The 12,382-nt window shown below is 39.9% G+C and overlaps 1 protein-coding gene and 1 pseudogene across 2 annotated transcripts in view; one reads left to right on the forward strand and one right to left on the reverse strand.

Annotated features, from left to right (window-relative positions):
• The window catches only part of LOC145296806 (uncharacterized), a 187,098-nt gene that overhangs the window by 103,615 nt on the left and 71,101 nt on the right, over positions 1-12,382 (forward strand). The window lies entirely within an intron of this gene.
• Positions 4,141-4,304, reverse strand: LOC145297230 (U2 spliceosomal RNA; annotated as a pseudogene).

Raw genomic sequence — 12,382 nt, forward strand, 5'->3', positions numbered from 1 at the left:
CCTGACATATTCGTTCATTACGTGTCAACTATTGTTACTCCTCCCTTCTCCATTTTTACCTCTCAGGGAATTCATACCCCCCTCTATATATTTATGTTATACTTCCCCTCTTATCACCCTCTCTAATTCTTCCCCTAAAACATCTTTTTATCTCCTCTTCTTTAAATAAAATTTGATTTTTGTAATTAATTTTAAATCCATATTTTTTTTAACCTCGCTCTACTCCAGTCATGACAAAGTATATCGCCTTTAAAATTGAAAATTGTCTTGAACAATTTTTAAATTTTTAAATTGAAATTTTTCTTGCCTGGTGAGATCTATTATGATCGAAACGGTCTGCACATCGTAGCAAGAAATGACTGTATTTACATAAATAATAATAATAATAATAATAATTATATATATATATATATATATTACGTTGAAGTCAGCACTTATCAAGACCCTAAAGCAACTCGATGATAAGGGTTAATGAGTTTACGGTAGTTATTGAGACGACAGCATATTAATAGTTAGTGGTGGAAATGGGTAGAAATGGATTGTTTAGGGTACGGCTCAACAAAAACTTATTTACATAAGACTTGAATGCGATCATATTGTAGTCAGTTGGAAAGCAGGGCAGTTGAACAGATTCACACGCTGGTAATTCTAGGAAAGAAGCTCTCTGCATGGAATTTGCGTTTAGATTTAGGAACAGACAGAAATTGGAGGAAACTTTTCATGGCTGTTGTAATTAGATGAGTGTGTTTTGTGAAAATTTGGCAAGGTATGTATCTGTATATATATATATATATATATATATATATATATATATATATATATATACGTACACACATATACATTCTTATACATATATATATACATACACACACATATGTAGTGCGTCGAGATGTATTGAAAAGAAATAAAGTACTCGATCGTAAAAATTTCAGAGACAAAATATCAATTATTTATTTAAAAACTTTACGTTACATATTTGAGGGACGTGCTATGGTTTCATTGACATGGATAGAGCTTTACTGTTTAGAAAAAGTCGTTGCAATCGATTTCATTGTTCAGTGAACTCGCTAAAGTGTCTCTTTGAAGGCAAGAACGAGTCTATACAGTTGCATGAGCTCTAATAGCATTAGTATTCTTTTAAAATAATCTAATTATTAACAGGAATAATGCTGTATGTTTGTATGTTTCAATGGTGCATTGATATTTAGGGGCGATGTTGTGTAATGTAATTTATTCCTCGGTGAATAAGTTAGATTCTGATGTAGCAGAATGTTATTAATTTACATGGTGATGGTGTGTTACTGTGAATAAATAGGTTTCATATTTGAATGTAAAATTGTTGTCATTGTTGTAATTTATTTGCACACACACAAAAAAAGGTCCTTTCAATAAGTTTCCAGACTTTTTTCGTATGGACACTTTTATTGATAGTACATATATGAAACTCTAATCCTCTTCGAAGTAATCTCCACCGACACCAATGCACTTTTTGTACCGTTCCAACAACTTCTGGAAGGCACCATGAAAGTTCTCTCGTGTGAGCGTCTCAATGAGTACTGTTGCCGCATGTGGGCAGAACCTGTTCGTAGCCACCTATCCTGCCTCGATAAAGTTCAAAACCGTAATCTAGTAGGTGATTCTCTTTTCTCTTCTCTGCAAACCTCTTTCCCACAGAAGGGACGTTGCGAGCTTATCTCTGCTCCATAGTTGTTTTCATGCCAAGTGCTCAACTAAGGCTTAATCTATGGTTCTCCTTACTAACCATTTACAAAAAACGCTCTTCTAGCCAAAACCACAATCAAAAATGGCCCCTCTTTATCGGTGCGTAAACCTAAAACTAACTACCTGTACAACTGTTTCGTTGGTCTGCTTTCCAGCTGACTACAATATTGTCGTCTTTAAGCCCAATATAAATAAGTTTCTAATGAATTGTCTTGTTAAATAATCTAATTATATCAAATTTTCAACTCCTGACGATTACTACGCTGTGGTCACAATTACTACCGTACACAGATTAACCCTCCATCATCGATTGACTTCCGTGTTTTCATTTTTGGTGACTCCTTTGCAAACAAAAAGCACCACTTTGTTCCATATTGCTACAAGATTTCAATAATTAACTTTGTTGAACAATTAGATGTTGTTTATGCTCTTCTGGTAAAGTAATATATTTTTGTAACAAATTGCCTAATCCGATTGAAAATGGCTTTGAGGTAAATCATTTTAAGAATGCATTGGTTGATAACCAAATCAATCTAGAGCCGGCATATTAAACCCAGCATCCCCTGAGGGGCATGTGAAGTCATAGTTGTTGTCATGGTGACGACACACAACGAATTGAAGTCGCTTAATAAAAGTATTGCATAATATTTCTGTTACTTAGGAACATATAATATTCTATAAATAAGTTAATAATTGCATTTCAATTCACGGAGTTTTGTTAAATTTATTTTATAAGAAAAACGTTAAATCTTGAGCATACCTCTAAGAAGGTATAAACATTGTGCGACTCTTTAAAAGTATTTAATTATTAACCAGCGTGACCTGTGGAAATTCCACGGGGGACTCATTCATATTGATGTCGGCATTCTGTAGATGTTCAATGTAAATGGAGATGATCTGATATTATTGGAGTTTTTTGTTAAAACTGCAAAAGAATTTATCTAAGCTAGCACAAACGCCTGGCAAAGCTCAGTCGTAAAGTACGCTTAAATATGATATTTTAATTCTTGCCGATTTCGTATATATTATGATAGGCTTAATGTTCTATCGATTTTTTATACGTTATAAAATTGCGATTTCAAAAATCAAAAAATATATCCATATGACTAGGGTACACTACCTTGAATCGAAACCGAAATAAAAACTTATGACATATATATATATATATATATATATATATATATATATATATATATATATATATATATATATAATTTGAGTTCCTTCAGCCATAATCGAAATCGAAAACAAAACTTATGAAAAATTCGTGATAAAATTATTTATAAAAAAAATAGATGATTTAAGTGGCATCATCTATACTCGAAGCCGTAACCAAAACTTATGAAGAATTCTTGGTAAAATTATTTATTAAAGAATTAGAAGAAGATAACAATTAAACAACCCGGATGTAAGCGTGACACACAAAAACACACACACGCTATCGTATTAATATATAGATTATTTATTAAAATATGATCTTTCTAAAAAGAGATAATGAATCACACCATTAAGAAATACCAAGCAAATCGCCACTTTCGCGTATTACACCGTAAGTTACATTAACCATGTGTCCTACCATCGATTTATTTGGCTAATAAAATAATTTACTAAGTTACGGTTTCAGATTACTAATAATACGAGAAAATCTTTATTTTCATTATTTTTTTAGAATATACATAACAAAACGGTCTTTTTATATCTTTCAACATCTTTACGTAAATACATGAATGATTGAGTTTTCAATATAACTACTACTGTGTTTGTACATTAAACAAATGCACAATAATCGAATAAAAAACGAAAATATTCTGTATAAAAATACACACACTTTATTTGCAATAAATTAGCAACCTTTATCTAATTGCAAGCAGAGTTCAGTGGAGGAGAAAATGCAATGGATGAGTCTTTTGGAGTGATATATTTTTGTAGCAAGTTGTCAAGTCGGGTTAAAAAACAAGGCCGATAGCCATTAGTCGCGTGCTCTCGTGTAATGAATGAATGCGTGAATGTAGGATTTACATGAAATTCTTAAAGGTAAACTAAAATGACCGAAAAATGGGCTGAAATGACTTAAATAAATAAAAAGTAAATGACTTAGAATGACTTGAATGAACTTAAGGATGAATTGAATGACCTTAAGAATGACTTGGATGCTTAAAAAATAACTGGAATCCTTCAAAAACAACTTGAATGATCTGGAGAACGACTTGAATGGCTTTGAGACTGACTGGTTGTAAAGTGGGTGATCATTTTACATGAAATTAATGCAGAAAAGTGATTCCCCACTTTATATCACAAAGTTACAAACATAAGTACAGCATGTAGTAAGAACAGATGGTATTTATTTGCTCCCCCACCGAGCAAATTAGGCACAAGGCCGATTTTTAATGTGAGGAGTGAAGGGAGGGGAAAGGGGAAAAGGGGACCAGCTCCCGAGAGGTGGGAAATGGGAGCTGGTTAAAGGTCAGACATGTGGGGTTGCCCCCACATCTGGTCTTTGCTAGTCATAGCTAGTCATAGCTTGCAGCATCTGTCGGAACAGATACTACACTGTGATCTTGGCCAAAAGGCCAAGAAAAGGGGGGTTGCTCCAGCACCGAGCAAATTAGGAACGAGGCCGATTTTTAATGTGAGAAGTGAAGGGAAAATGGGGGCCAGCTCCCCGGGGAGTAGGGGAGCTGGAGAGTGACAATCGGTATGAAGGGTTGCCCCTATATTGACCAAGGTCTTATATATGGGGTCGCCCCCACATATGGTCTTTGCTTTCAGTATCTGCCGGAACAGATGGTATTTATTTGCTCCCCCACCGAGCAAATTAGACACAAGGCCGATTTTTAATGTGAGGAGTGAAGGGGAAATGGGGACCAACTCCCCGGGGAGTAGGGGAGCTGGATAGTGACAATTGGTATGAAGGGTTACCCCTACATTGACCAAGGTCTTATATGTGGGGTCGCCCCCACATATGGTCTTTGCTTGCAGTATCTGCCGGAACAGATACTATACTTTGAGATATTAAATCTTTTATTCATGTTAAAAATACATGGCCAACTCAAAAGGGGTATTTTGGGGGTCGTTGGTCATCCTTGTCACTCCAGGACTAAACAGAGTCAAAAGTTTCTCCCAGCTAGTATCTTCTTTCACCATAATACCGCATTCGCCCTTTCATATTGGGGGATGTCCTACTTAACTCCCAATTTTTAAAACATTTTTTTATTGACGTGTAAAAACAAAAAAGATAACAATAAAATGGTACAATAATTCATTTGTGTCAAGGGCGGGGGAAGAAAAAACAAAAGGTGGTTAGTAGGACCCTCCCAACCCCGTCTAGTTGATAGACTGCCCGTTCCACTAGGTTTGTAAAAGGAACCTCGCTTCTGCGGGTCAGTCTCTAGGTGGGGATGCCCTCTAGATGGGGGTGAATGGAGAAAAGAAATTTTTGTGGGTAAGGGATGGAGGTTAGTTTGTATTTCTTTTTCTCCAAGATGGGTAAAATTTATAGGAAGGAGTGAAAACAAAAATTGCAGGTAAGAGGGGATGGGGATCTTGGAGGCTTCCTAATCGAGGAGGGATGGAACATACACTCAGCTAGCTGAGAGGCTACTTGTTTAATTTTACTTTACAGAACTGCGCGTTCCACACCTAGGCGGGGAACACGTATTCAAATTTGGCTCCTCTTCGTACACACAGACTTGCCACATGTATCCATCTTCTGTCAAATGCCGCGCGATGCAGCCTTCTTCTATCACATCTGATCTTCACCCGTAGTTGGTGTTTAAAGAAAGCGATCAGATCTTGATCAGAAAAAGACAACACCCCCCCCCCGGCAACCTTGCAGACGCGACGTCCAAATCACCATTCTCGCCACGGCCAGGATCGTAACGTAGACCATTTGTCTTTCCCGGTCCCACGGCGGCCTCACGTTGTCCACAACATTGGATACAGTAATTGGACGAGGATGCTCAGGATCGATGCGAGCCGTCACTCCGCTGACATACGACCAGTACTGGCGGAGTTCGCGGCAATCGAAGAAAGCGTGATCTGTAGTTTCTACGGCCGTTGTCCCACAACGGGGGCAATCAGGCGACTCCAAAAACCCGGAACTGCATTGTATGTTGTTGAGTGGAAGTGCATTTCGGGCCAATCGCCAGGTCAGAGAGAACTCCGAATTGTTCAGATGACTCGAACCTGGCGCCCAGCTCCACGCGGAGCGGATCTCACTCTGCTGCCACCCTAAACGCGCGCATAGCGGGTCGTCGGCGGCCCCCTTCACTAGATCCCTGTGGAGTTCCCTACGGGTAGCAGTCACAAGGTCACTGGACCTTGGTAGTCGTTTTAGCACGGCTCGGCACTCTTTCATGTAGGCAGATTCTCCCCGCGGCCTGCGACGGCTCTCGATGGAAGGGTCGAGAACGAGGTCGGGGAAAGCGGCAGTAACCACGGGGTGCCACGGTTGGTCATCCTGCATATAGTGGCTCAGGAAGGCCAGCCTCTCAGCATCTCGATGACACTTCAAGTCCGGCATTCCCAAGCCTCCCTCACATGGACGTTGAATACAGACCTGTCTGCTCACCCAGTGTCTTCCTCTGTCCCAAAGGAGCGAGGACAAGAGTTCGACAAGAGATTTTAGGTGTAGTGCAGGCAGGGAAAGTACGGCCAGTCGGTAAAGGATGAGAGGAAAGACGTAAGTGGCGCACGCCTCAGCTCTACCCTTTAAGAAAAGTTTCCTAGGAAGCCACCACCTTTGACCGTACCTCCAACCAATTCTTGTCAAGCTGGAGACCCGGTCGGAATCACACGCCGGGGATCTGGACCGGGCCATCTGTCCAGCTGAAGGGCGCCAGGAGGTTTGCGTTGCCACTCCATGCGCCCAACCGCAGTCCTACCGACTTGTTGCGGTTTATCTTGGCCCCCGTGATTCTTTCGTACTGTGTGAGTGCCTCCGACACGACCTCAATGTCTCTGAAGCCCGACACGAAGACCGTGACATCATCGGCGAACGCGGATACCTTGGCAGCTGAGCTGCCAGGCAGAGCCATTCCACGCAAGGCCGAATTTGCTACCCCATGTCTCAGCTTGCGGAGAAGAGGCTCCAAAGCCAGGACATAAAGCAGGGGCGACAGCGGACAACCCTGACGAACCGACCGAGAGATAACAAAGGGTTTCGAGCGCTTTCCATTCACTTGCACGACAGCCATGGGCTGTCGATACATTATGGAGATCCACTTGCAAAAGTCCGGTTTAAAACCGGCGGCCTCCAAGACAGATGCCAGGAAACGATGGTCGACCCTATCGAAAGCTTTGGACTGATCTAAGTTGATCAGCACGGCTTCCGTGTCGTCATCTATTCCCCCCTCTAGGATCGTGCGGATTAGGTGCAAGTTGTTCTGAATCGATCTCCCCTTCACAGCGTAGTTCTGTTCCGGTTCAACCAACTCGTCGATAACAACCTACAGCCGATTCGACAGGACCTTGGCCAAAATCTTCAACTCTGTGTTTAGCAGAGTTATGGGCCTGTAGTCGTCTAATTCTTCCCCTCCATGCCCGTCACCTTTCTTCAGCAATGTGATCACTCCCTTGGTCACCTGCCCTGGGATGGATCCCTGAGCAAACCAATGGTTGAACATATCCGTCAGAAGAGGCAGAAACATGGGCGACAGCCTCAAGTACAGTTCGTATGGCAGACCATCAAGTCCTGGCGATTTGTCACTGCTGACCTGCTTCAGCGCAGTAAAGACCTCCCGCTCCGTCACCCGGCCCTCGCAACTAGCCGCTCTAGCCGCCTCGAGGCGGGGAGAGTCGGCCAAATAGTCGCTAAACTCAAGGACCGGAAGATCGGGCTGCTGCGTAAAACGCTCCTCGAAACGTTCTCGAAACCCCTCGAAGATCTCCCGAGTCGATTCCAGGGTGCGTCCATTCGGATGTTTGACTTTCGCAATGTATTTGTCCGAGCCACGCCTAGAAACCTCACGGCGCACGTCTGCATCAGAATTGACTGCTTCGTTGCCTATCTTTCTAAGCCTAGCTCTAACTACTTGGCCTTCGTAACGCTCGCTAGTCTCGCGTAGAAGGTCCTGCTTAGCTAGTTCCTGACGAACCCTATCACCCTCCCCCGTAGCCTGGGCTAGTTTCTGCTCTAGCTGCTTCTTCATCTTGGCCTTATCTAGTGCGAGGCGCTGGCCATACTTGACGGAGAAGCTTCTGATCTTGGCTTTGAGACCTAACCACCACTTACTCCCGGTAACCGCCCCCCCCCACTAGTGCCTTTTTAATCAATTCTCTTAACTGATCTTGGAAGTCTTGTATCTCCAGAAGGGAGGTGTTTAACTTCCAGTACCCCGCTAACTTAGGCCTATTTCCTAACTTCAGCCGGGCCATAACTAATTTATGGTCCGTCTGGCCTAGCCAAGTGAACGTGGGACAGGATAGGAAGTCTACTTCGCCTCTCCTAACTAACATCCTGTCCAAATAGGTATTTGGATAGGAGGAAACGCTATTAGTCCACGTCCACATTTCCCGCCCTGGATGCTCGACCCGAAACCTGTCGATCAGTCCGCATCTAGCCATCAGATCAGCCAGGCTGGACTCGCACCTCTCCGACCCTCTAGCTCCGCCTCTTACCTTATCTATGTCGGGGTCTAAGATGGCATTCCAAGATACTATACTTTGATCTTGGCCTTTTTGGCAAAGAAAAACTTAAAAAGCTAAGAACAGCATCTATTTACAACAGACCTTTGATCTTAACCAAAAAGGCCAAGCACAAAAGTGTTACGGACAAAAGTGTTACGGATAGACCGACCGACTGACCGACCGAACGACCGACCGATTTCATAGATTTCAATGACAATAAAAATATAGGCGCTAGAAATATTCGTTGATCATCATCAATCCCGGGAAACTTCGGGCCTCCCTGCTAGTACATATGTGTGTGCGCGTGTGTGTGTGTGTGTGTGTGTGTGTGTGTGTGTGTGTGTGTGTGTGTACATGCATGTGTGCACATATCTCTATCTCTACTATTATATAAAGGAATTTGAACTCTATGTGTGTGTGTGTGTGTGTGTGTACATGCATGTGTGCACATATCTCTATCTCTACTATTATATAAAGGAATTTGAACTCTGTGTGTGTGTGTGCGTGTGTGTGTGTGTGTGTGTGTGTGTGTGTGTGTGTGTGTGTGTGTGTGTGTGTGTGCGAGTTCGTTCCATATTGATTCAAAAAGGCGGGGACCGGTTCTTTTAGAAATTTCACACGAAGATATTTTATGAGTTTGGCAGTGTTCTTAGATAGGTTTTGTATCGGAATGTTCTCGATAAGTATCGATAATCGAAATAATCGAAAGCGATTTTGACCAAAGTTAACACATTATACAGTCTAACATCACAGATGCATTTGAGAAGTTTTCTTACCACACAAACCGAAAGGCCCGACGTATAAAATAAACAGTATGTTCTTTGATATAACAGGGGAACGTCTGAAATAAATGTTTCTGTTTAAAGCACAATTGAAGCATAATACTTGACTTTTGGATTTTAAACTTTAATCAAAGCATTAAATAAAAAATAATTTTATAAAATAAACAGCAGGTTCTCTACAGTGCAATGTAAACTACAATATATTGTGGACTAAGTTACTACGGAGAGCATGTAAAGCTTCCTATCGATGCATCGCGATGAGTGCCTAACTATAGCAGATAATCAATTGATATGATTGAAAAAAGGGTGATTTCACCAATTTCGATGGCAATAAAAAATATAGGAATGTGAAACATTCGTTGATCATCATTAAATCCCAGGCAACGTCAGGTCTCCCTGCTAGTATTAAGTATAATTCTATTTTTATATTGTATATTCTGTGATATATTTTACATGTTAAGTTGACATAAGAACTTCTCAGAAAAGAATAATAAATACGTCGTCATTTTCGGTTGAGACAGTTTAACCATTTTTGCATCGTGATATTTTGTTACTCATTATTTTGCATTCGATTTGCAATTCCAATGATTTGATTCCAGACGCCATCTGCTTGGAATTTCGATTAGCAAAAGAAAGGAATCTTCGAAAGTCGATTTCTACGATGGACGTCCGCTTTCTTGATTTATTATGCTTTTCTTTTATTGTCCATTTTTAATCTTTCTAGCGAGTAAGAATGGACGAATTCTCTCCATCGATATTCCATCAACGCTTACATAAAAAAGAAACTATTTTCTTTTTTGTAAGGTCGGATTCGTTGTATTTCCGTTCATTGTGTTGATCAGTCGTCTTTCTGATGGCGTCATTCTTTTACGTTTTCTGGAACCGAATGTTCGTGTTTTTTCTTATCTTTATTACTTAGGTGGTATGCAGCTTCTGTCTATTCATCTTTCGAATTATTACAGTTTTTTTACCCCAAAGAAATAGTTTTTCTTGTTTTGTTTGATTTTTTCTTGGATTTGATTTATAGCAAAGAAAATCGCCAAGTGTTTTCTTACTCCAAACGAAAATTGAAAACAAAATTGATAAATGTTATGTAAGGATATGAATAAAAAAATAATTCACTAAAATATTTTCTTGGAAAGAAATTTCATTTTTACAAGTTTTGTCTAAGCCGAAAGACTGACAAGATTGGCACCATGGTTATGATAAAAATTAAAACTCCTTAGATTTATTGATCACACGTTTATTAAGTGCTCTCATCACATCTCGATTGAGCAATTCCGTGCTTTTTGCTGCTTTCAGTTTTCCCTTCTTGATCTCTGGCAGTGCACATTTTTCATTCTGAACTACATTCCTATATCTTCGTCATTATAAAAAAATGTTCCCAGACCCTTTCTCTTTTCTGTTAATCATTTAAGGTCATATCTATGCCTGGGGCAATATATATTTCCCTTGTTTCTGTAAATTTATATCCTGTATGAAACCTTCATGGGAGAGGATGTTTATCTCCATTTCACGGCGGAAAGATATGATATAAAGTCGGAAAGGCGTAATTTGAAAACCCAGCGCCGCAGATGAAGAGCACTCTGGTCTGCAGAAAATATTAGGACATCCCGATTGATAACCCCGGGTACGTGCGTCTAAATCAATTAGTGAGTGAAGGTAAGGTCTTGGTGGGTGGACCTCCTAACTGCACAGAACACAAGTCCATGCACTTCAGCCAACAGAGAACAATCCATCTCAACAATGGTCTAGACTCCGTTGATTTTGGGGGTCGTTGAAAAAAATTTCTTGGGTATGTTGTTGAGTAGCATCATGGTTATGACAAACTTAAGTGCAAAGTCTTCCTAAAAAATGCCTCCATTTATTTTTTTATCTCTGTGAATCTTTCTCCTCTAACTGTTAGTCACACTTTCCATTTTTCCACTATTTAGGTCCCCACTAAAGTCAAGAACAGTAATATTTCGCTGATAAAAAGTGGTTTTCCATAGTTGCCTAAATGCTTGCAAGTTTGCCGAACTTCCCTGTGCTCTTTGTTCTATATCATTAACGCTGTAACTAATTTCGTGTTCTCGCACCAGCCGTTATCAGTGCGTCCCCGTTGATAACAGCCAGTGGTTTTCATGTAAGTTGAGTGACAATAAGTCTCTATATTTTCATGTAAGTTGAGTGACAATAAGTCTCTATATTTTCTCAAATGTAAAAACACATTTGTGAGGGGGTAGTCTGGAGATTTTAGTCTTACTGGAAGTTTAAATCAATAAATATTTATTTTATTATCACTACAAGCAGTGGAAGATGTTTCTTAAACCAAAATTAAATAATTTAAGGAATAGGTTTTGGCATCGGAAATTTCCGATTCCGATACAGATTCCGATTCCCCAAAAAGCTTCGATTTTTCGATTCCCGATTCCGATTAATCGTCCCAACAATAATATATATATATATATATATATATATATATATATATATATGCGCGTGTGTGTGTGTGTGTGTGTGAGGGGATCCAAAAAAGTATTGAAAATACTCTAAATGGAGACTTAACAAGATAATAAAAAGCTCAACATGCGAAGTGGAAGAGGAAAAATATTGACAATACAAAAATACATACTGATGCATATAGATTTATTCATCAATTCAATAAGGAAGATACATCAATGCGAGTAGGGCGTAATAAAATTTTACCTAATGAGGTTTTAGAAACTCTACGTTCATTGATGTATCTTCCTTATTGAATTGATAATGAAACCGTGATGCACCAGTATATATTTTTGTATTGTCGATATTTTTCCTCTTTATATATATATATATATATATATATATATATATATATATATATATATATATATGATGATTGCTGCATCTTTCTAGATGATCGCCGTCACATTGAGTTCTCCCAATCTTGTCGTCCATGCCATCTCAGATGACTCTGCACTCCCGCCGCAAATTTGCACATCTTGAAGCAGATGTGACATACAAATTGAGCAATTTCCATCGAGTTGACTTCCTCTGGAGGTTGAATGGTATTCCTATGAACAATCACATGTCTTCTCAAACCAGCAGTAGACTTGCAAACTTTGCTGCATGTTAAGCAGATCGTTTGGTTCGGACTAATAGGTGCAAAGTTGACCTGAACAGGAGTTTCGTGCGACTTAAGGTGGTTGATGTAGCCAGCTTTTGACAAGAGCACTCGTTCACAAGTGTCTCATTTCTAGCTTTATGCGTCATGGTTAAGACCATCAATTAAATCT

The sequence above is a fragment of the Euprymna scolopes genome, chromosome 17, assembly GCF_053919585.1.
Source record: "Euprymna scolopes isolate OS-2025 chromosome 17, ASM5391958v1, whole genome shotgun sequence".
NCBI lineage: Eukaryota > Metazoa > Mollusca > Cephalopoda > Sepiida > Sepiolidae > Euprymna > Euprymna scolopes.